Genomic DNA, 21,781 nt, shown 5'->3' on the forward strand with positions numbered 1-21,781 from the left:
AACAGAGAACAGCCTCAGGATAGAGGGGTGCCCTTTCAAAACAGAGATGCAGAGAAATTTATTTAGCCAAAGGGTGTGCAATTTGTTGCCTCACGTAGCTGTGGAGGCCAGGTCATTGGATGTATCTGAGGCAGAGATTGATAGTTTGTTGATTGGACGAGGCATCAAAGGTTACAGTTAGAAGGCTGGGAACTGGGGTTGAGAAGAGAAAAAAAAGACCAGTCATAATTGAATGGCAGAGCAGGCTTGATGGACCAGAGGGCCATGTTCTGCTCCTATATCTTATTGTCTTATAGTCTTATGGTCATAGGGTCAAATGTGGCAAGATTTCCAACAACGGTCCAATAACGATCGAGCAACTTCAGGCACTGAGAAACCTAGCTGCAAACAGTGGCAGAGAGAGTACAATCAAGTCTTTCACTGACAGAAAATTTCACTTCATGTATTTTGTGTTATTTCCTGTTTTCCATAAGATAGACACAAGGAGAAATTCTCCCAAGGTTTAAGCAAATGACCAAGTATTGATTATCGTAAGGAGAGTTAAGTGCACTCTCAGCTTTTAATACACGGCAAAGAATAAAGGGTAAAATTATGGAAGCAAAAGACAACTTTGACAAAATTTGCCAGTTCAACAGCTTACTGTTCAGAAAGGAAAAATTCTATGTAAGTAAAATATACTGTGGTGTATACCAAATTTCTGAAGGATTTAGCAGGCCAGGCAACACTTACAAATAAAAAGAATCAATATTTTGGTCCAAGGACCTTTCATCAGAATGGGAAAAATAAAATGACAAGCTTGCTTTAAGTTGCAAAGTCCTGTACAGTGGAGAGAAAGTATAATGACTGTGATAAAGTGCAACCAGCGTTGTTATCAGAACTATTTCTAAAAAAACAGCTGATACTTTCAAAAGGGAGAGAAACACCAGCATTAAATTCCTGGCGGCTGATATTAATGAGAAGTATCTGTATGATAATGATGAGGGCTGTGTCTAGATTCACAGAGCAGCATCTTTGAGGTAATCTGGGAGCTTGAAAACACAGAAGCCAGTGGGTCAGAGTATTAAACTGACAGGAGACTGAAACTCCAGGCTTACACTCGCAGGATAAATGGAGGCTTATTGCAATCCTGCAGAAGATGCTACAGATTTTAGTTTTCCCAGAGTAGAGAGCACCACACTGTGAGCACTGAACACAACAGATCTACTCCAGTGACCAGAGCTTAGCACAAATAGCTGAAGCTTGTAACAAGAGGATTTGATTTTTAAGTCAGCATGTGACTGGGATTGAAACTCACCTGCAAGGGTACCAAGGAGCTGGTACGCCACTCTAAACCAGGGAGGTGCTGTTCAAAAAGTCCACACAGCACCCTGATGCAACGTGTGATAAACATTGAAACCGAATTCCGGCACTTTACCAGCAGCTCCGGGTTCACAGAAACATGAAATGCAAATGAAGGCCATGTGACACGAGCATATTCATGCTGTGCTGGGAAACACCAGCAAATGTTCTGTGGGCTTCATCAGTAAAGGCGATGGGGTTGTGGATGAATGCCCCACAAAGTGTGCAAAAGTGCACAGGGCTGTGCTTCTGCAAACTATGTGATTGACATCAAACCCAACAATGAACTGTTAACAATTAATTGTCTACACAACTGTGACGGAACTTACTTCTACATTGACCTGGCATGAAAGTTACTACGATGCTGAACATTGGGCATCTGTGTCACTCAGGCCAGAGCACGTTTACAAGGAGAGGCTGACCTCCTGTCTCTTGTGGCCAACATGCATTCACTGCTTGTCACTTATGGACCCAGATTTCCTGTTGTGGAGGAGTTTCATTTCCAGTGAAATGAAGAGCAGAGGCAGTAAATGGATGCTGCGCCTGGTGGGAGTTAAGGGGGCAGACTTGCATCACAGAGAAAAACTGGGTTAAAAAGTTCACCATAAACACAGAAAGGAAGGTATTTGACAAAACACACACACGCGCGCGTGCGCACCCATAAACAACTAGTTTGATCAGCTTTTGACCTTAAGCAGGTCTATGGGAATTGAAAGGTATTCACATGAAGATCCATGTGGAAGTACAAGCCACTCACACCTTCCACACTTTCCAAACTCTTCTCCAGATCTCAAAAGAAGCAGTTGTGCATGAACTGGGCTGTCTGAGGAGACATGGTATTCTGTCCCAAATTAACCATATAACCATATAATAATTACAGCATGAAAACAGGCCATCTCAGCCCTTCTAGTCCGTGCCGAATGCTTAATCTCACCTCGTCCCACCGACCTGCACTCAGCCCATAGCCTTCCATTCCTTTCCTGTACATATACCTATCCAATTTTTTTTTAAATGACAAATTTGAACCTGCCTCTACCACTTCTACTGGATGCTCATTCCGCACAGCTCCGCCACTCCACCGTGAGCTATACTATTCTCTCATCTAGTTCCAATTTCTGGCTTTTCCCCCCCTATCCCTTGGTACATTGACTAATTAGATACCTATCAATCTCCTCCTTAAACACCCTCAATGATTGGGCCTCCACAGCTGTACATGACAACAAATTCCATAGATCCACAACCCTCTGGCTAAAAAGAATTCTCCTCATCTCTGTTTTAAATGGGTACCCTCTAATTCTAAGACAGTGGCCTCTTGTACTGGACTCACCCACCAAGGGAAACAGCCTTTCCACATCTACTCTGTCCAACCCTTTCAACATTTGAAATGTTTCTATGAAATCCCCTCTCATTCTTCTATACTCTAACGAATACAGTCCAAGAGCCAACAAACGCTCCTCATATGCTAGCCCCTGCATTCCAGGAATCAGCCTCATAAATCTTCTCTGAATTCTCTGCAACATCAGTACAACCCTTCTAAGATAGGGAGCCCAAAACTGAATACAGTTTTCCAAATGAGGTCTCACCAGTGCCCCATAGAGCCTCATCAACACCTCCTTACTCTTATTAAAGAGAGTTGGCATTCCTCTTGAAATGAATGCCAACACTTTCCTTACTGCAGATCCAACCTGGTGGTTAACCTTCAGGGTATCCTGCACGGGGACTTCTAGTCCTTTTGCACTTCTGATTTTTGAATTTTCTCCCCATCTAAATAATAATCTGCCTGATTATTTCTTCTTCCAAAATGTACCACTGTACATTTCTCAACACTGTATCTCATCTGTCATTTCTTTGCCCACTCTCCTGAACAACCTTTCTGTTTCTTCAGCACTTCCTGCTCCTCCACCTATCTTGGTGTCATCTGCAAACTTAGCCACAAAACCACTTAATCCATAATCTAAATCATCGATATACAGCGTAAAAACAAGTGGCCCCAACACCAACTGCACTGTACCCCCCCCCCCGGAACGCCACTAGTAACCGGAAACCAACCAGAATAGGATCACTTTATTCCCACTCTTTGCTTTCTGCCTATCAGCCAATGTTCCACCCATTCCAAAACCTTTCCTGTAATTCCATGGACTCTCATCTTATTAAGCAGCCTCTTAGGCGGCACCTTATCGAAGGCCTTTTGAAAATCCAAATACACAATATCCACAGCCTCTCCCTGTCAATCTTATCTGAGATTACATCAAAATATTCCAGTAGGTTGGTGAGGCAGGATCTTCCCTTCATGAAACCATGCTGGCTTGGGCGTATTTTGTCATGCACCTCGAGGTAAACTCGTCCTTGAGGATCGACTCCAATAACTTTCCAACTACCGATGTCAGACTAATAGGTCTGTAATTTTCTTTTTGCTGCCTTCCCCCTTTCTTAAACAACGGAACTACATTTGCAAACTTCCGTCCTCCGGAACCATGCCAGAGTCTATTGATTCCTGGAAGACCATTTCCAATGCCTCCACAATCTCCAAAGCCACCTCCTTCAGAACCCATGTGTGCACCTCATCCGATCTGGGAGACTTATCTGTCCTTAGTCCATTTAGCTTCCCAAGCACTTTCTCTCTAGTAATCTTGACTGTACCTAATTCTATTCCCTGAGACCTCTGGCTAATGTTGCTAATGTCTTCCACTGTGAAGACTGATGCAAAATACTCATTTAGTTCCTCTGCCATCTCTTTGTTACCCATTATAATTTCTCCAACATCATTTTCAATTGGTCCTATATCTACCCATATCACTCTTTTACCCTTCATATATTTTTTAAAAACTTAGTATCCTTTTTTTATGTTAATTGCCAACTTCCTTTCATAATTCACCTTTTCTTTCCTAATGACTTTGTTTCCTTCTGTAAGTTTTTAAAAGTCGTCCAGTCCTCAGTTTTCCCACTGATTTTTGCTTCTGTCTCTTTTGCTTTTATTTTAGCCTTAACCTCTCTCATTAGCCACATTTGTACCATTTTTCCATTAATGATTTTCTTTTTTCTTGGAATATATTTTTCCTGCACTTTCCTTATTTCTTGTAGGAATTTCATCCAATTCTGCTCTACTGTCCCTCCATCTAGCTTACTTTTCCAATCAACTTGGACCAGTTCCTCTCTCATACCACTGTAATTTCCTTTGTTCCACTGAAATATCGATACACCTGATACCAGTTTCTCCTTTTCAAATTTGAAACTGAACTCCATCATATTATGATCACACTTCCAAGGGGTTCCATTACCTCCAGCTCCCTAATCAACTCAGGTTCAATACTCAGCACCCAATCCAAAACAGCCTGGTGGGCTTATGGACAAGCTGCTCCAAAAAGCCATCCCGTAGGCATTCTACAAACTCCCTCTCCTGAGATCCAGTACCTTCCTGACTATCCCAATCCACTTTCCATATTAAAATCCCCCATAATTATCTTGACATCTTCCTTCTGACATGCTTTTTCTATTTTCAGCTGTAACTTGTAGTCCACATCTTTCATGCAACCATTTCAGGAGTCATCCTGACTAGAGACCAGATAAACTTGGTCTCCTGCATTGTTGAAAAGCATCAACTTATACAGGTTACAGGCACATTACAGTTCATACTACAGTTCCTAAGATTTGCTTGTCTCACATAACTGTTTTACACACAGGTGTAGGATGTCCAATTGCATTTTTTTCCTGGAGCCTTGCTTAACTGAAATAAAATCGTGCATTTGTTGCAGACAGGAAATACCACAATTACTTGAAATAGGTCACACACCTCACAATGTGTTTGGCACAAGTTTAGCAGCACCAGCCCTGTAGCAGTGAGAACACAGCCCTGGGCCGTGACTATGTGCTTCTCTGACTGCAAAGTCCAATGTACACGTCGTTAAGGCCATATAAATGCAGATTCCTCAACTGCTGTGCAAAGTCAACCAGAACCAAGATAATAGAGCAGCATTTTCAAATAGTGTACATTGGGGAGAAAAATGCATCAGCAAGCAAATTTTCCAGAGAAACTATCATAATGGGATTTCTGAGAGGGTGTAATGAAATATCTTATCAAGTTTTTCCATCCAAACTCCCTCCATTTCTGTGAACTGGTACACTTCCACTGATACCTCCATAATATTGTCCATTCTTCCTCAGATATAATTATCCCTCCTTCCTTCTCCCATTTTGTTTTGATGTATGAAGTTGAATGTGTTTTAAGATTTGACGACTCCTCATACATGCTTGAAATGATTCTACTACCGTTATCTGAATTATATGCTTTTCTAAATAGCTCTATCAAGCATGTACTTGCCTTGGTTATAATTTTAAGCATCTTATTATCATATTCTTGCCTCTGTAAATACCGATAAAAATCTTGTTTTTCTAATAAGTGTTTCTCTTTAAGCATTTCAAAACTGAACAGTGTTCCTTCTTTCATTATGTTGCAAAGAACTGTTATTCCTTTAGCTGTCCAGTCCTTAAATCTAGCATCCAATTTATTTGGTGTAAAATCCGAGTCATATGCACACCATTTAAGAATTGCAATATCTCCCACTAGATTATATTCTTTTATAGTAGTTATCCATATTTTAAGAGTCAATTTCACCCATGGGTTATCAATAGTATTTATGTACCTTTGCAGGTTGTTATCAGCCAAAATTGCTTGTACGGGGATGGGAAGTACCCGCTCCTCAATGTTTTTCCATTGAGCGCCATATGATGGGTTGCACCAACATATCACCGCTCTCAACTGTGCTGTAAAATAATATTCTCTAAGAGAAGATAGGCCCCATCCCCCCTTTTCCTTTGCTAATTGCAAAGTTTTGAGACAAACTCTAAGCCTGTTAACCTGCCAAATATACCTTGATAGCATCTTGTTCCATTCATTGAATTGATTTTAATTAATCTCTAGTGGTAGGGTCTGAAAGAGATATAACAGTCTGGGTAGTGTATTCATTTTAATAGACTCAATCCTTGAACTGAGACTGAAAAAAGGAACCAGGTTCCATTTTGCCACATCTTCCTTAATTTTTTTATATAAAGGCTGATAATTACATTCTGATAATTTTGTCAAATCTTTTGGCAATGCTGGCCTTTATAAATCAGAACATTGAGTATAGGAGTTGGGGTGTAATGTTAAAATTGTACAAGACATTGGTAAGGCCGAATTTGGAGTACTGTGTACAGTTCTGGTCACCGAATTATAGGAAAGATATGAACAAAGTAGAGAGAGTACAGAGGAAATTTACTAGAATGTTACCTGGGTTTCAGCACCTAAGTTACAGGGAAAGATTGAACAAGTTAGTTCTTTATTCTTTGGAGTGTAGAAGGTTGAGAGGGGACTTGATAGAGGTATTTAAAATTATGAGGGGGATAGATAGAGTTGACGTTGATAGGCTTTTTCCATTGAAAGTAGGGGAGATTCAAACAAGAGGACATGAGTTGAGAGGGGGCAAAAGTTTAAGAGTAACACGAGGGGGAATTTCTTTCCTCAGAGAGTGGTAGCTGTGCGGAATGAGCTTCCAGTAGAAGTGGTAGAGGCAGGTTCAGTATTGTCATTTAAAGTAAAATTGGATAGGTATATGGACAGGAAAGGAATGGAGGGTTATGGGCTGAGTGCGGGTCAGTGGGACTAGGTGAGAGTAAGTGTCGGCACAGACTAGAAGGGGTTTCCTGTTTCCGTGCTGTAATTGTTATATGGTTATATGGTTACATGTTCATGAAGTAACGCTGGGCACAGGCGTGTCTGTACAAAGTCTGACCGAAAGGAAATGATAAAAGTGGTGGTTGAGGGCGTGGAGTGGTGGGTTAGTGTGTGGAAGTCATTGTTTATATAGTATTTCAGTAATATTTGTAAAATATTGTAGATATTCTGTTTAAGCATAATTTGTTGTTTACACAATGTATCAACAATTCAAAGTACATTTGCTATGAGGGTCAAAAGTTCATTTTATTGTCAAATTATGCATGTACAATACAGCTCTGATAATTGTCGACTCCAGATAGCCATTAAATACAGAATGATTACGGGTTTTGATGAAAAAAAGACATCAATTCCCACCCCAACCCCTGACCGGCACAAGAAAGAAAAGACACAAAACTCGCAGGTCCCAAATCTCCCACTCTCCCCCAGCAAAAGAACTGCGACAATAACAATCCCCGACCCCATCACTCGCAGGAATGAACAGCGACAGCAGCACCAAATCCCCAATCCCTCCTGTTACACACAAAAAAACCAGATCTTCCACCTGCCAATCAGTCACAAGAAAAAACACCGAAAAACTGAAGAAAATCAATTTACAGTCCAATAATCACATAAATCTCAGAATGTTAGACCCTTTTCCAACTGCAAAGTGTGTATGTAGTATACAACGATTATGATTGTTTTACTGTTGAGGTTTTTTAAATGGTGAACTCCCAAAAACAAGAACAGGAGGACAAAGTGGGTGAGCTACTGGGGAAACTGGACCAAGGACAGAACGAGGGTGTAACTAACCAGGCAAAGGGGGAAGGTTAGCAGGAGAATTTGCTTTGCCAACCTCCTCAGTCGCATGATTCTTACACCAGATCTGAGAACACAAAAAAAATAACAACAGAAGAATGCCACAAATATAAATATCAAGATTGCTTTTGACAAAGATTGATTGTGTGTCCATAAAGTAACTCTAGGCACAGGAGTGTCTGTACAAAGCCTGACCGACAGGTAATATTAAAAGTGGTGGTTGACGGCGTGAAGTGGTGGGTTAATGTGTGGAGGTTGGTGTGTATGTAATATTTCAGTAATATTTGAACATATGCTGTTTAAGCATACTTTGTTGTTTACATAATGGTAGGATTCTTGGCAGTGTGGAGGATCAGAGAGATCCTGGGGTCCAAAGGAGTCCATTGGACACTCAAAGCTGCTGCGCAGGTTGACTCTGTAGTTAAGAAGGTATACAGTGCATTGACGTTCATCAACAGTGGGATTGAGTTTAGGAGCCAAGAGGTAATGTTACAGCTAAGAGAACCCTGGTCAGACCCCACTTGGAGTACTGTGCTCAGTTCTGGTCACTTCACTGTAGGAATGATGTGGAAACTATAGAAAGGGTGCAGAAGACATTTACAAGGATGTTGCCTGGATTGGGGAGCATGCCTTATAAGAATAGGTTTAGTGAACTCGGCCTTTTCTCTTGGAGTGACGGAGGATGAGAGGCGACCTGATAGAGGTGTATAAGATGCTGAGAGGCATTGATTGTGTGGATAGTCAGAGGCTTTTCCCCAGGGCTGAAATGGCTCGCACTGAAATGGCACAGTTTTACGGTGCTTGGGAGCAGGTACAGAGGAGATGTTCATTATGGTAGATGTCAGATGTCAGAGATTCAAAGATTCAAATTACATTTATTATCAGAGGGTCAAAGGTTCATTTTATTGTCAAATTATGCATGTACAATATAGTTCTGATAATCGTCAACTCCAGGCAGCCAATAAATATAGAGAGGCCATGGGTGTCGATGAAAGAAAATTCATCAACTTCCTCCCAACCGGCACAAGACGCAAAACTCGCAGACCCCAAAAATACTCCCACTTCCTGCAGCAAAAAACTGCGACAATAACAGTCCCTGACCCCATCACTTGCAAAAACGAAAAGCGACAGCAGCACCTAATCCCCAATTTCCTGTTACACAAAAAAATTAACAGATTACCCATCCACCAATCAGCTACAAAAAGAAAACACTGAAAAACTGAAGGAATTCAATGTAAAGTATAGTCCAATAATCACATAAATCTCAGAACATGAGAAGCTTTTTAATCTACAAAGTGTGTATGTAGTATACAACCCTGAGATTCGTCTTCCCACAGACTGCCACGGAACAAACAAAACCTGTTCAAAGATGAACATCAACCAACCCTTCCCCCTCACAAAAACAAAGTGTGCCAATGGAAAAAAAGTACAGACTATAAAACACCAAATCCACAAGATCATCGAAAGAGTTCAGGATTGTTCAGTACCGTTCAATCTGATGCTGAGTCGTTTGTCATTTGCAGGCCGCCATGATCAAAGTTGCATAAAATAGCAACAAAAAGGAGCAACCAGAACCAGGAATATATCAGAACTAATGCACTTGAATCCCAGGGGGACCAATATCCTGGTGGGAGGTTTGCTAAGGCTCCTGGGGAGATTGTAAACTAGAATTGTGGAACTGAACTGAAGAGACTGGGGAAGAGGCAGTTGGCTCACAAATAGAGAAAGCTTGGAGACAGTGCGAGAGGGAGGATAGGCAGGTGATAGAGAAGGGACACGCTCAGACCGATGGTTTAACATGTGTCTATTTTAATGCAAGGAGTGTTGTGAACAAAGCGGATGAGCTTAGAGCGTGGATCAGTACTTGGAAATATGATGTGTAGGCCATTACAGAGACTTGGATGGCTCAGGGACAGAAATGGTTACTTCAAGTGCCAGGTTTTAGATGTTTCAGAAAGGACAGGGAGGGAGGCAAAAGAGGTGGGGGCGTGGCACTGTTGATCAGAGATAGTGTCACGGCTGCAGAAAAGGTGGACGTCATGGAGGTATTCTCTATGGAGTCTCTGTGGGTGGAGATTAGTAACAGGAAGCTGGGTGTTTTTTTATAGTAGTAACAGGGATATTGAGGAGCAGATAGGGAGACAGAAGGGGCCATGAGAAGGCCTTGGTGGACAAGATTAATGGAAACCCCAAGACATTCGACAAGTATGCAAAGAGCAAGAGGATAAGACGTGAGAAAATAAGACCCATCAAGTATGACAGTGGAAAAGTGTGTATGGAACCAGAGGAGATGAAAGAGGTACTTAATGAATACTTTGTTTCAGTGTTTACTATGGAAAAGGATCTTGGTGATTGTAGGGATGACTTACAGCGGACTGAAAAGCTTGAACATGTAGATATTATGGAAGAGGATGTGCTGGAAATTTTGGGAAGCATCAAGGTGGATAAGTCACCTGGACCGGATGGGATGTAAACCAGGCTACTGTGGAGGTGAGGGAGGAGATTGCTGAGCTTCTGGTGATGATCTTTGCGTCATCAATGAGGATGGGAGAGGTTTCGGAGGATTAGAGAGTTGCGGATGTTGTTCCTTTGTTCAAGAAAGGGAGTAGTGATAGCCCAAGAAATTATTGACCAGTGATTCTTACTGCAATGTTTGGTAATTTGATGGGGAACATCCTGAAAGGCAGGATTTATCAACATTGGGAGAGCCAGAATATGATTAGGAACAGTTAGCATGGCAGGTCATGTCTTAGAGTCAGATTGAATTTTTTGAGGATGTGACTAAACACAGTAGTGAAGGTAGAACCATAGATATAGTGCATATGGATTTCAGCAAGGCATTTGATAAGACAGACAGACAGACATACTTTATTGATCCTGAGGGAAATTGGGTTTCATTACAGCCGCACCAAGAATAGTGTAGAAATATAGCAATATAAAACCATAAATAATTAAATAATAATAAGTAAATCCTGCCAGGTGGAAATAAGTCCAGGATCAGCCTATTGGCTCAGGGCGTCTGACACTCTGAGGGAGGAGTTGTAAAGTTTGATGGCCACAGGCAGGAATGACTTCCTATGATGCTCAGTGTTACATCTCGAAGGAATGAGTCTCTGGCTGAATGTACTCCTGTGTCTAACCAGTACATTATGGAGTGGATGGGCGTCATTGTTCAAGATGGCATGCAACTTGGACAGCATCCTCTTTTCAGACACCACTGTCAGAGAGTCCAGTTCCACCCCCACAACGTCACTGGCCTTACGAATGAGTTCGTTGATTCTGCTGGTGTCTGCTACCCTCAGCCTGCTGCCCTAGCACACAACAGCAAACATGATAGCACTGGTCACCACAGACACGTAGAACATCCTCAGCATCGTCCGGCAGATGTTAAAGGACCTCAGTCTCCTCAGGAGATAGAGACGGCTCTGACCCTTCTTGTAGACAGCCTCAGTGTTCTTTGACCAGTCCAGTTTATTGTCCATTTGTATCCCCAGGCATTTGTAATACTCCACCATGTCCACACTGGCCCCTTGGATGGTAACAGGGTCACTGGTGTCTTAATCCTCCTCAGGTCCACCACCAGCTCCATAGTCTTTTTCACTTTAAGCTGCAGATGATTCTGCTCACACCATGTGACAAAGTTTCCCACCGTAGCCCTGTATTCAGCCTCATCTCCCTTGCTGATGCATCCAACTATGGCAGAGTCATCAGAAAACTTCTGAAGATGGCAAGACTCTGTGCAGTAGTTGAAGTCCGAGGTGTAGATGGTGAAGAGAAAGGGAGTCAGGACAGTCCCCTGTGGAGCCCCAGTGCTGCTGACCACTCTGTCTGACACACAGTGTTGCAAGCGCACGTACTGAGGTCTTCCAGTCAGGTAATCAATAATCCATGACACCAGGGAAGCATCCACCTGCATCACTGTCAGCTTCTCACCCAGCAGCGCAGGGCGGATGGTGTTGAACGCACTGGAGAAGTCAAAAAACATGACCCTCACAGTGCTCGCTGGTTTGTCCAGGTGAGCATAGACACGGTTCAGTGGGTAGATGATGGCATTCTCAACTCCTAGTTGGGGCTGGTAGGTGAACTGGTGGGGTCAAAGTGTGGCTGAACCATAGGCTGGAGCTGTTCTAGAACAAGTCTCTCCAGGGTCTTCATGATGCGGGAGGTCAATGCCACCGGTCTGTAGTCATTGGAGCCCCTGGGGCGCGGTGTCTTTGGTACAGGGACGAGGCAGGACACCTTCCACAGCACAGGAACCCTCTGGAGACTCCGGCTCAGGTTGAAGACATGGTGAAATACTCCACATAGCTGGGGGCACAGGCTTTGATCACCCTGGGGCTGACACCATCCGGGCCTGCAGCCTTGCTTGGGTGGAGACGTTTCAGCTGTCTTCTCACCTGTTCAGCTGTGAAGCCCACCGTGGTGGTTTCAGGTGGGGGAGGGGTGTAGTCACGAGAGCAGGGTGGGGGGCTGTGAGGAGGGGTAGGAGGAGAGAGTGGAGTATGTGTTGGTTGGGGGCCAACAACAGATGAATCATGTGGGGGATGGGCAGGGGCCACAGTGTCAAATCTATTGAAGATCAGGTTAAGTTTGTTGGCCCTGTCCACACTGCCTTCAGCTCTTCTGTTGCTAGTTGTCGGAACCCAGTGATGGTCCTCATCCCACACCAGACCTCTCTCATGTTGTTCTGCTGGAGTTTCCACTCAAGCTTCCTCCTATATCGTCTTTAGCCTTCCTCATCTTGGATTTCAGGTCCCTCTGTCCCTCAGTTCCTCCCTATTTCCATCTCTAAACGCCCTGTTTTTAGCATTCAGGTACCCCATGCAAGGCTTATTCAGAAAGTAAGGAGGTATGGGATCCAAGGGGACATTGTTTTGTGGATCCAGAACTGGCTTGCCCACAGAAGGCAAAGAGTGGTTGTAGACGGGTCATATTCTGCATGGAGGTTGGTCACAAGTGGGGTGCCTCAGGGATCTGTTCTGGGACACTTACTGTTTGTGATTTTTATAAATGACCTGGATGAGGAAGTGGAGGGATGAGTTAGTAAGTTTGCTGATGACACAAAGTTTGGGGGTGTGTGGATAGTGTGGAGGGCTGTCAGAGGTTAATGCAAACTGGGCTGAAAAGTTGCAGATGGAGTTCAAACCAGATAGGTGCAAGATGTTCATTCTGGTAGGTCAAATATGATGGCAGTATATAAAATTAATGGTAAGACTCTTGGGTGTGTGGAGGATCAGAGGGATCTTGTGCTCTGAGTTCATAGGACACTCATAGAACAAGCTGCTATACAGGTTGACTCTGAGGTTAAAAAGGTATATGGTGCATTGCCTTCATCAATCATAGGATTGAGTTTAAGAGCTGAGAGGTAATGTTGCAGCTATATCGGACCCTGTTCTGACCACACTTGGAGAACTGTGCTCAGTTCTGGTCGCCTCACTACAGGAAAGACATGGAAACCTTAGAAAGGCTGCAGAGGAGATCAGAGATCTACAGGGATGTTGTCTGGATTGGGGAGCATATAACCATATAACAATTACAGCACAGAAACCCCTTCTAGTCTATGCCGAATGCTTACTCTCACCTAGTCCCACTGACCCACACTCAGCCCATAACTCCCCATTCCTTTCCTGTCCATATACCTATCCAATTTTACTTTAAATGACAATACCGAACCTCCCTCTACCACTTCTACTGGAAGCTCGTTCCACACAGCTACCACTCTCTAAGTAAAGCAATTCCCCCTCGTGTTACCCGTAACATTTTGCCCCCTAACTCTCAACTCATGTCCTCTTGTTTGAATCTCCCCTACTCTCAGTGGAAAAAGCCTATCCATGTCAACTCTATCTATCCCCCTCATAATTTTAAATACCTCTATCAAGTCCCCCCTCAACCTTCTACACTCCAAAGAATAAAGACCTAACTTGTTCAATCTTTTCCTGTAACTTAGGTGCTGAAACCTAGGTAACATTTTAGTAAATCTTCTCTGTACTCCCTCTATTTTGTTGAAATCTTTCCTATAAATCGGTGACCAGAACTGTGAACAATACTCCAAATTCGGCCCTCAAAAGCTTTCTTCACCATCCTATCCACATGAGATTCCACCTTCAGGGAACTATGCACTATTAATCCTAAATCACTCTGTTCTACTGCATACTTCAATGCCCTATCATTTACCATGTATATCCGATTTGGATTATTCCTGCCAAAATGTAGCACCTCACACTTATCAGCATTAAACTCCATCTGCCATCATTCAGCCCACTCTTCTAACTGGCCTAAATCTCTCTGCAAGCTTTGAAAACCTGCTTCATTATCCACAACTCCACCTACCTTAGTATCATCTGCATACTTACTAATCCAATTTACTGCCCATCATCCAGATCATTAATGTATATGACAAACAACACTGGATCCAGTACAGATCCCTGAGGCACACCACTAGTCACCAGCCTCCAACCTGACAAACAGTTATCCACCACTACTCTCTGGCATCTCCCATCCAGCCACTGTCGAATCCATTTTACTACTTCAATATTAATACCTAACGATTGAACCTTCCTAACTAATTTTCTGTGCGGATCCTTGTCAAAGGTTTTTACTGGAGTCCATATAGACAACATCCACTGCTTTACCCTCGTCAACTTTCCTCGTAACCTCTTCCAAAAATTCAATAAGATTTGTCAAATATGACCTTTCACACACAAATCCATGTTGACTCTTCCTAATCAGACCCTGTCTATCCCGATAATTATATATACCATCTCTAAGAATACTTTCCATTAATTTACCTACCACTGACGCCAAACTGACAGGCCTATAATTGCTAGGTTTACTCTTAGAACCCTTTTTAAACAATGGAACCACATGAGCAATACGTCAATCCTCCAGCACCATCCCCGTCTCTAATGACATCTGAAATATTTCTGTTAGAGCCCCTGCTATTTCTACACTAACTTCCCTCAAGGTCCTAGCATGCCTTATGAAAATAGGTTGAGTGAACTCGGCCTTTTCTCCTTGGAGTGACGGAGGATGAGAGATGACCTGATAGAGGTTTGCAGGATAATGAGAGGCATTAATTGTGTGGATAGTCAGAGGCTTTTTCCTGGGGTTGAAGTGGCTAGCACGAGAGGGCATAGTTTTAAGGTGCTTGGAAGTAGGTACAGAGATCTGTACATAGATAATGGTGAGTGCACGGAATGGGTTGCTGGCGGTGGTGGTGGAGGCAGATACGATAGGGTCTTTTAAGAGACTCCAGGATAGGTACATGGAGCTTAGAAAAATAGAGGGCTATGGGTAACCCTAGATAATTTCTAAAGTACATGTTTGGCACAGTATTATGGGCTGAAGTGTCTGTATTGTGATGTGCATTTTCTAAGTTTCTATTCCCAGAACCCATTGGACTGTCACCCCTAAACACTTCATTACAAATCCAATTTATTGCTCATTCATTTCTTTCATGGAACACTCCTTCCCACTCCGTCCTCTGAGCCTTGACACTTACTCTCACTGCAGTGTCTCTCTTCACCTCAATATAACCTCTCAACCTCTGTCCTTTCCACTCACTCACTCACCAGCCTGGTGAACCCCACTCCTTTGCCAAAAGACATCTATCAGAGAGTGAAGGGTCAAAGAACTTAACACATGCCTCCCATTGTCGATTTCTTTCTTCCTCTCTGACTCTCAGATTTCCAGTGTCTCTTTCTCCCCATCTGGGACTGTGCAACGTGGACTTACGATATTGCAGACATTACTGGAATCTGGTCCATGGATGTACAGGACAGGCAGCTCAGTGTTCTAGAGTACAGGTGGGACTGGCATGATAGAAGTGGAGGTAATAAAGGAGGAGGTGTCATGATGTTGATTAGGGAAAGGATCACTGCAGATATTAGAGAGATATCCCTGGGCTAAGGGCCAGTCAGATAGGTTATAGTAGGGAGTGAACACTTAACTGGTATTTACTATTGACCCCCAAAAGCCAGTGAGAATCAGAAGCATCAGTATGTAGGGAGATTGCAGATACCTGTTGGAATATTAGGGTTTTGTTAGAGAGTGACTTCATCTTCCCTAATATTGACTGTGATAGATATAACGGAGGGATTTGACAGGGTAGAATTTGAAGTTACTGAATGCTTTTGTAAGCAATATTTAGATGCAGACTGGAGAAGTGGTCACATTTGATCTTCTCTCAGGAACCGAGGCTGTGTAAGTAGTTACAGTGTCAGTGGGGTGGGGTTGGGGGCAAGTTGGGATCAGTAATCATTATTCTATTTGCTTCAAGGTAGTTCTGGAAATATTTGTGGACTCGTCCTGAATAGGTTATATCAAGCAAATCCTTTCAGCAGTACAAGGAATAAAGTGGTAATGTGCAGGAAACCAAGCTGGGGGACAGAATACCTTTGGTTATGGGGTAAATTGGGAAGAAGGTGATCCCCTTAATGATCAGTATGGTCATCTCTGTTGCAGCTACTGAATGGGGAGAGGTCTGGTTCCTCATCAGTGTTTACTGTAGGCGTAGACGAAGGCATGCAAGCTGTGGAATGCAGGAACTAGAATGCTAATGCCCTGAAGCAGAAGGTGCTGACAGTCTTAAAGCTTTACAGATCCCCTGAGCATGATCTTGTCCACCCTCGAACTTTGTGGAAAAATGGGGAAGAAGTTGGTGGGATACTGGATGAGACATTAAACACAGAACAGTACAGCACAATAACAGGCCCTTCAATATGGAATCCCGTGTAAGATGGCCAACTGGAGACCTGACCTCAACTCACTACAGAAAGGATGTGGATACTATAGAGAGAGTGCAGAGGAGATTTACAAGATGTTACCTGGATTGGAGGGCGTACCGTAGGAAGATAGGTTGAGTGAACTTGGTCTTTCCTCTTTGGAATAATGGAGGATGAGAGATGACCCAATAGAGGTGCAAAAAATGATGAGGGGCATTGATCGTGTGGATAGCCAGTGTCACAACCATGGATTTGGCAGCGCAGTGGATAGGGGAATTTTGCTTGTGCTATGCACGTGTCAGCTAATTATTATTTCATTGTGATAGTATTTAACACTGTTCATTCTGTCGTAGTACTGGTCGAGACTTGAACAGAGCACAGCAATGCTTCTCTGCCTGCATTCGGCCTTGCCTGAGAAATTGGACCATCCAGTCAACTGACTCTGAAGACAAGTTGTTCTTTTCAGCCACAGTGTATGCTTTGTTTTCCATTTGAGAGTTTTAGTTATTGCCCCTGTTTGGCCTCATGTTTATTGTTTTCTTTTCCCTTTAACACTGTTCGCATTGTGAACTATCGACCCGCTTCAGTGTCCCTCACTCCGCACTTGGGCCACGTCTGCACTGGGTGTCCTAGAAACCTAGAAAACCTACTGTTGGTTAGAAATGTTCCCTACATTTCTAAAGTGAGGTGGGGGCTCCATGCTGAACCTGGTGCTCCTTTGCCCAGTAACTTGTTCCCACCTTGTGTGGAGAGGTCAAGGGCATTTTTTCTCAGGTTATTGGGAGTGGGGTTAGTGAACATTGGTGCTGAGGACAGTGGGGGAGGGTATGCTCACAGCTTCCCTCAAATGACAGGACTAACATCGCTCTCTCCCCCCCTTCACTCCACCACTACCTCGGTCCCCCTCTCCACAATCCTTCCCTGCTCCACAATTCCTCCCCCTCTCCCCACAACCCCTCCTCCTCTCCCCTCAACCTCTCCCTCTCCTCCAGCTTCTCAGGCTCTCGACTCTTCTGCTGGGATGAAGGTGATTCACTGCACTCTGCTGTTACTGAATGGGATTCTCATCTCAATCCAGGGTAATTATCACAAAATCTTGTTTGACTATGCTTCTTTATCTCATATGGAATCAAAAGATAAAGTATTTTCTATTTATTACTTCATGAAATTGTCCACTCTACTTAATTGCAATGAATGAACGTCCCATGGCAATCCTTGAAAGTGAGATTATAGATGTTTGTAATTTCAGAAAAGTTTTCAAATGCCTCTTATTTGGTTAAAAACTATAAATTGCTGACCTTTGTATGTCAAGTCAAGTCACTTTTATTGTCTTTTCGAATAGCTGCTATGTACAGTACATAGTAAAAATGAGACAACGTTTTTCAGGACCATGGTGTTACATGACAGTACAAAAACTAGACTGAACTACGTAAAAACAAACATAGAGAGAAAAAACACTAGACTGCAGACCTACACAGGACTGCATAAAGTGCACAAAACAGTGCAGGCATTACAATAAATAATAAACAGGACAGTAGGGCAAGGAGTCAGTCCAGGCTCTGGATATTGAGGAGTCTGATAGCTTGGGGGAAGAAACTGTTACATAGTCTGGTCGTGAGAGCCTGAATGCTTCAGTGCCTTTTCCCAGACGGCAGGAGGGAGAAGAGTTTGTATGAGGGGTGCATGGGGTCCTTCATAATGCTGTTTCCTTTGCTGATACAGTGTGTAGTGTAAATGTACATGGTGGCGGGAAGAGAGACCCCGATGATCTTCTCAGCTGACCTCACTATCCGCTGCAGGGTCTTGCGATCCAAGACGGTACAATTTTCGAACCAGGCAGTGATGCAGTTGCTCAGGATGCTCTCAATACAACCCCTGTAGAATGTGATGAGGATGGGGGGGGTGGGAGATGGACTTTCCTCAGCCTTTGCAGAAAGTAAAGATGCTGCTGGGCTTTCTTTGCTATGGAGCTGATGTTGAGGGACCAGGTGAGATTCTCCATCAGGTGAACACCAAGAAATTTGGTGCTCTTTACGATCTCTACCGAGGAGCCGTCGATGTTCAGCGGGGAGTGGTCGCTCCGTGCCCTCCTATGTATTTGTGAGATGGATGAAATGTATGACAGCATAATATATCACACACACACACACACACACACAAACACACACACACACACACACACACACACACACACACACCACCCACCCACACACCACCCACCCACACACTCACACACCACCACACACACTCACACACACACACTCTCACACACACTCACACACTCTCTCACACACACACACACGCACACACACACACACAATTTTTGGATGCTGGAAGTTTGGGGTAACACAGCAAATGCTGGAGGAATTCGGACAGGTCAGGCAGGATCTATGGAGAAGAATTAGAAGTCACTGTTTCGGGCTGAAACCCTTCATCAGGACTCCAGTGGTCCGGGATTCCTACGATTCCTTGCTGGCCTTTCCCTTTTTACCAGCATCGTGTTTGGTGGATCAGACACACCCTGTCCCTTCCCCAGCAGTGTCTGAATGGCGGAACACCCTCCCCAGCGTCTCTGGGAAGCATTCACCTGAAGTAACTGGGCAGTTCAAAGAAGCAAAACATCAGCACATCCTCAAGAATAATTAATGTACCAATCTTGTAAATTGAGAAAGCAAAGTTTGTTTTCCATCCAATAATATTTGTGAGGCCAGGTCATCATTTGGCTCTGTGCCAAATTCATGGCATATAAGTGATATGATATCTGTAAAGGAATGTTACAGGCAGTGAACAGCAAGTCAGTAACATCTTGTTCAAACACCCTTCACTGTAAAATCTGCACATTTTGGGTTCTGTGCATCTGAAAGTCAACCTCTCATCCTAAAGCTTTTCCTCAGCGCAGTCTGCCTTTAGAGAACACTGTAGGTTTTCACAAATAAAAATGGTGAAGGCATTTTATGTTTAAGAAAAACCATAACAACTCATTTATTATACTCCAAACACTGAACACAAAGTGCGATAAAAAAACTTTCATGTAATTGCATCAGACCAGCCTCTGAGAGTGAAACCCCAACTCAATGTTGGTTGTTCTGAGTTATGTACACTTCCCCCAATTACATTACCCTACACAGCACCCCAGCCCCACACCCACATAATTCACTAAAAGCGGCATTGTGAGCCTGTCTGGAGCTCAGATGAGCCAACCAGCCAACCAGCCTGGGGTCTATGTTCTATCAGTGCAGCAGGGCCTATGGCTTGTCCAGAAGCAGTGTCATGCCCTCCAAAACTTGGTAGGCTGGTTTAAGATGATTTACCAAAATGCGTTCAGGTTTACCCCTCTTATCTGTTTTGAAAGTCTTCAAGACAAGTCAAGTCAAGTCAAGTCAAGTCAAGTCAACTTTTATTGTCATTTCGACCATAACTGCTGGTACAGTGCATAGTAAAAATGAGAAAACGTTTTTCAGGACCATGGTTTACATGACGCAGTACGGCGTAATAAAAAAAAACAACACAGAAAGCTACACTAGACTACAGACCTACACTGGAGTGCATAAAGTGCACAAAAACAGTGCAGGCATTAAGAGTTCGGCACGGACTAGGAGGGCCGAGATGGCCTGTTTCCGTGCTGTGATTGTTATATGGTTATATGGTTATACATTAAATAATAAACAGGACAATAGGGCAAGGTGTCAGTCCAGGCTTCGGGTATTTAGGAGTCTGATAGCTTGGGGGAAGAAACTGTTACATAGTCTGGTCGTGAGAGCCCGAATGCTTCGGAGCCTTTTCCCAGACGGCAGGAGGGAGAAGAGATTGTATGAGGGGTGCATGGGGTCCTTCATAATGCTGTTTCCTTTGCGGATGCAGCATGTAGTGTAAATGTCCGTGATAGCAGGAAGAGAGACCCCGATGATCTTCTCAGCTGACCTCACTATCTGCTGCAGGGTCTTGCGATCTGAGATGGTGCAATTTCTGAACCAGGCAATATTACCATTGCTCAGAATGCTCTCAATACAACCTCTATAGAATGTGATGACGATGGGGGGGTGGGAGATGGACTTTCCTCAGCCTTCGTAAAAAGTAGAGACGCTGCTGGGCTTTTTTTGCTATGGAGTTGGTGTTGAGGGACCAGGTGAGATTCTCCATCAGGTGAACACCGAGAAATTTCGTGGTCTTTATGATCTCTACCGAGGAGCCGTCGATGTTCAGTGGGGAGTGGGCGCTCCGTGCCCTCCTGAAGTAACAACCATCTCTTTTGTTTTGTTCACATTCAGAGACAGGTTGTTGGCTCTGCACCAGTCTGTTAGCTGCTGCTCCTCCTCTCTGTCAGCTGACTCGTCGTTCTTGCTGATGAGACCCACCACGGTCCTGTCATCAGCGAACTTGATGATATGTTTTGAGCTGTGTGTTGCGGCACAGTCGTGGGTCAGCAGAGTGAACAGCAGTGGACTGAGCACGCAACCCTGGGGAGCCCCCGTGTTCAGTGTGATGGTGTTGGAGATGCTGCTCCCGATCCGGACTGACTGAGGTCTCCCAGTCAGTCTCCCAGTATTCTTTCCCCATTCCAAAAGGCCAAACAGCCCATCGTAAGATGGTGGAAGGGGACGTTAGTGTGTATCATGGCAGATGAAAACAAGTGAGGTGGAATGTCGGTCTACAGCCAAGAGTGCTGTCCATTGTCACAAATGAGAGAAAATCTGCAGATGCTGGAAATCCAACGAGAACACACAAAATGCTGGAGGGACTCAGCAGGCCAGGCAGCATCTAAGGAAAAGAGTACAGTCAACATTTCAGGCTGAAACCCTTCGGAATGATGTGAGGGAGGACTAGGTGAACAGGAATTGAATTCACTTAGGAGGTGGACCACGGTTGAGTGGCTGACAAGGTAGTCATAGTGTCATGAATGAAATAACCTGGGTCTCGTAATGGCTGTCCTTATACCAACAGCCACGGATGACTGAAGGTCCTCTTTCTGAGCCCCACCAGGACCCATGAGAGACAATCATGCCAGCCCTCATCGGACCGGGAAGCCCTCAAAGCAGCCTTTAAGGAGCGGGGAAACAACTGACATAGGCCATTGGACTGTGGGGATCACTGTGGTGTAGGGAATCAACTCTGCTAAATTTCAGAGTGTGTTAATAACTTGCCATCAGGAACTTACATCTGTTTAGGCTCAGGGGCAGGAATAGTTACTTCGAGTGCCAGTCTATAGATGTTT

This window comes from Hypanus sabinus, chromosome 5, assembly GCF_030144855.1.
Source record: "Hypanus sabinus isolate sHypSab1 chromosome 5, sHypSab1.hap1, whole genome shotgun sequence".
In the NCBI taxonomy this organism is placed as follows: Eukaryota; Metazoa; Chordata; class Chondrichthyes; order Myliobatiformes; family Dasyatidae; genus Hypanus; species Hypanus sabinus.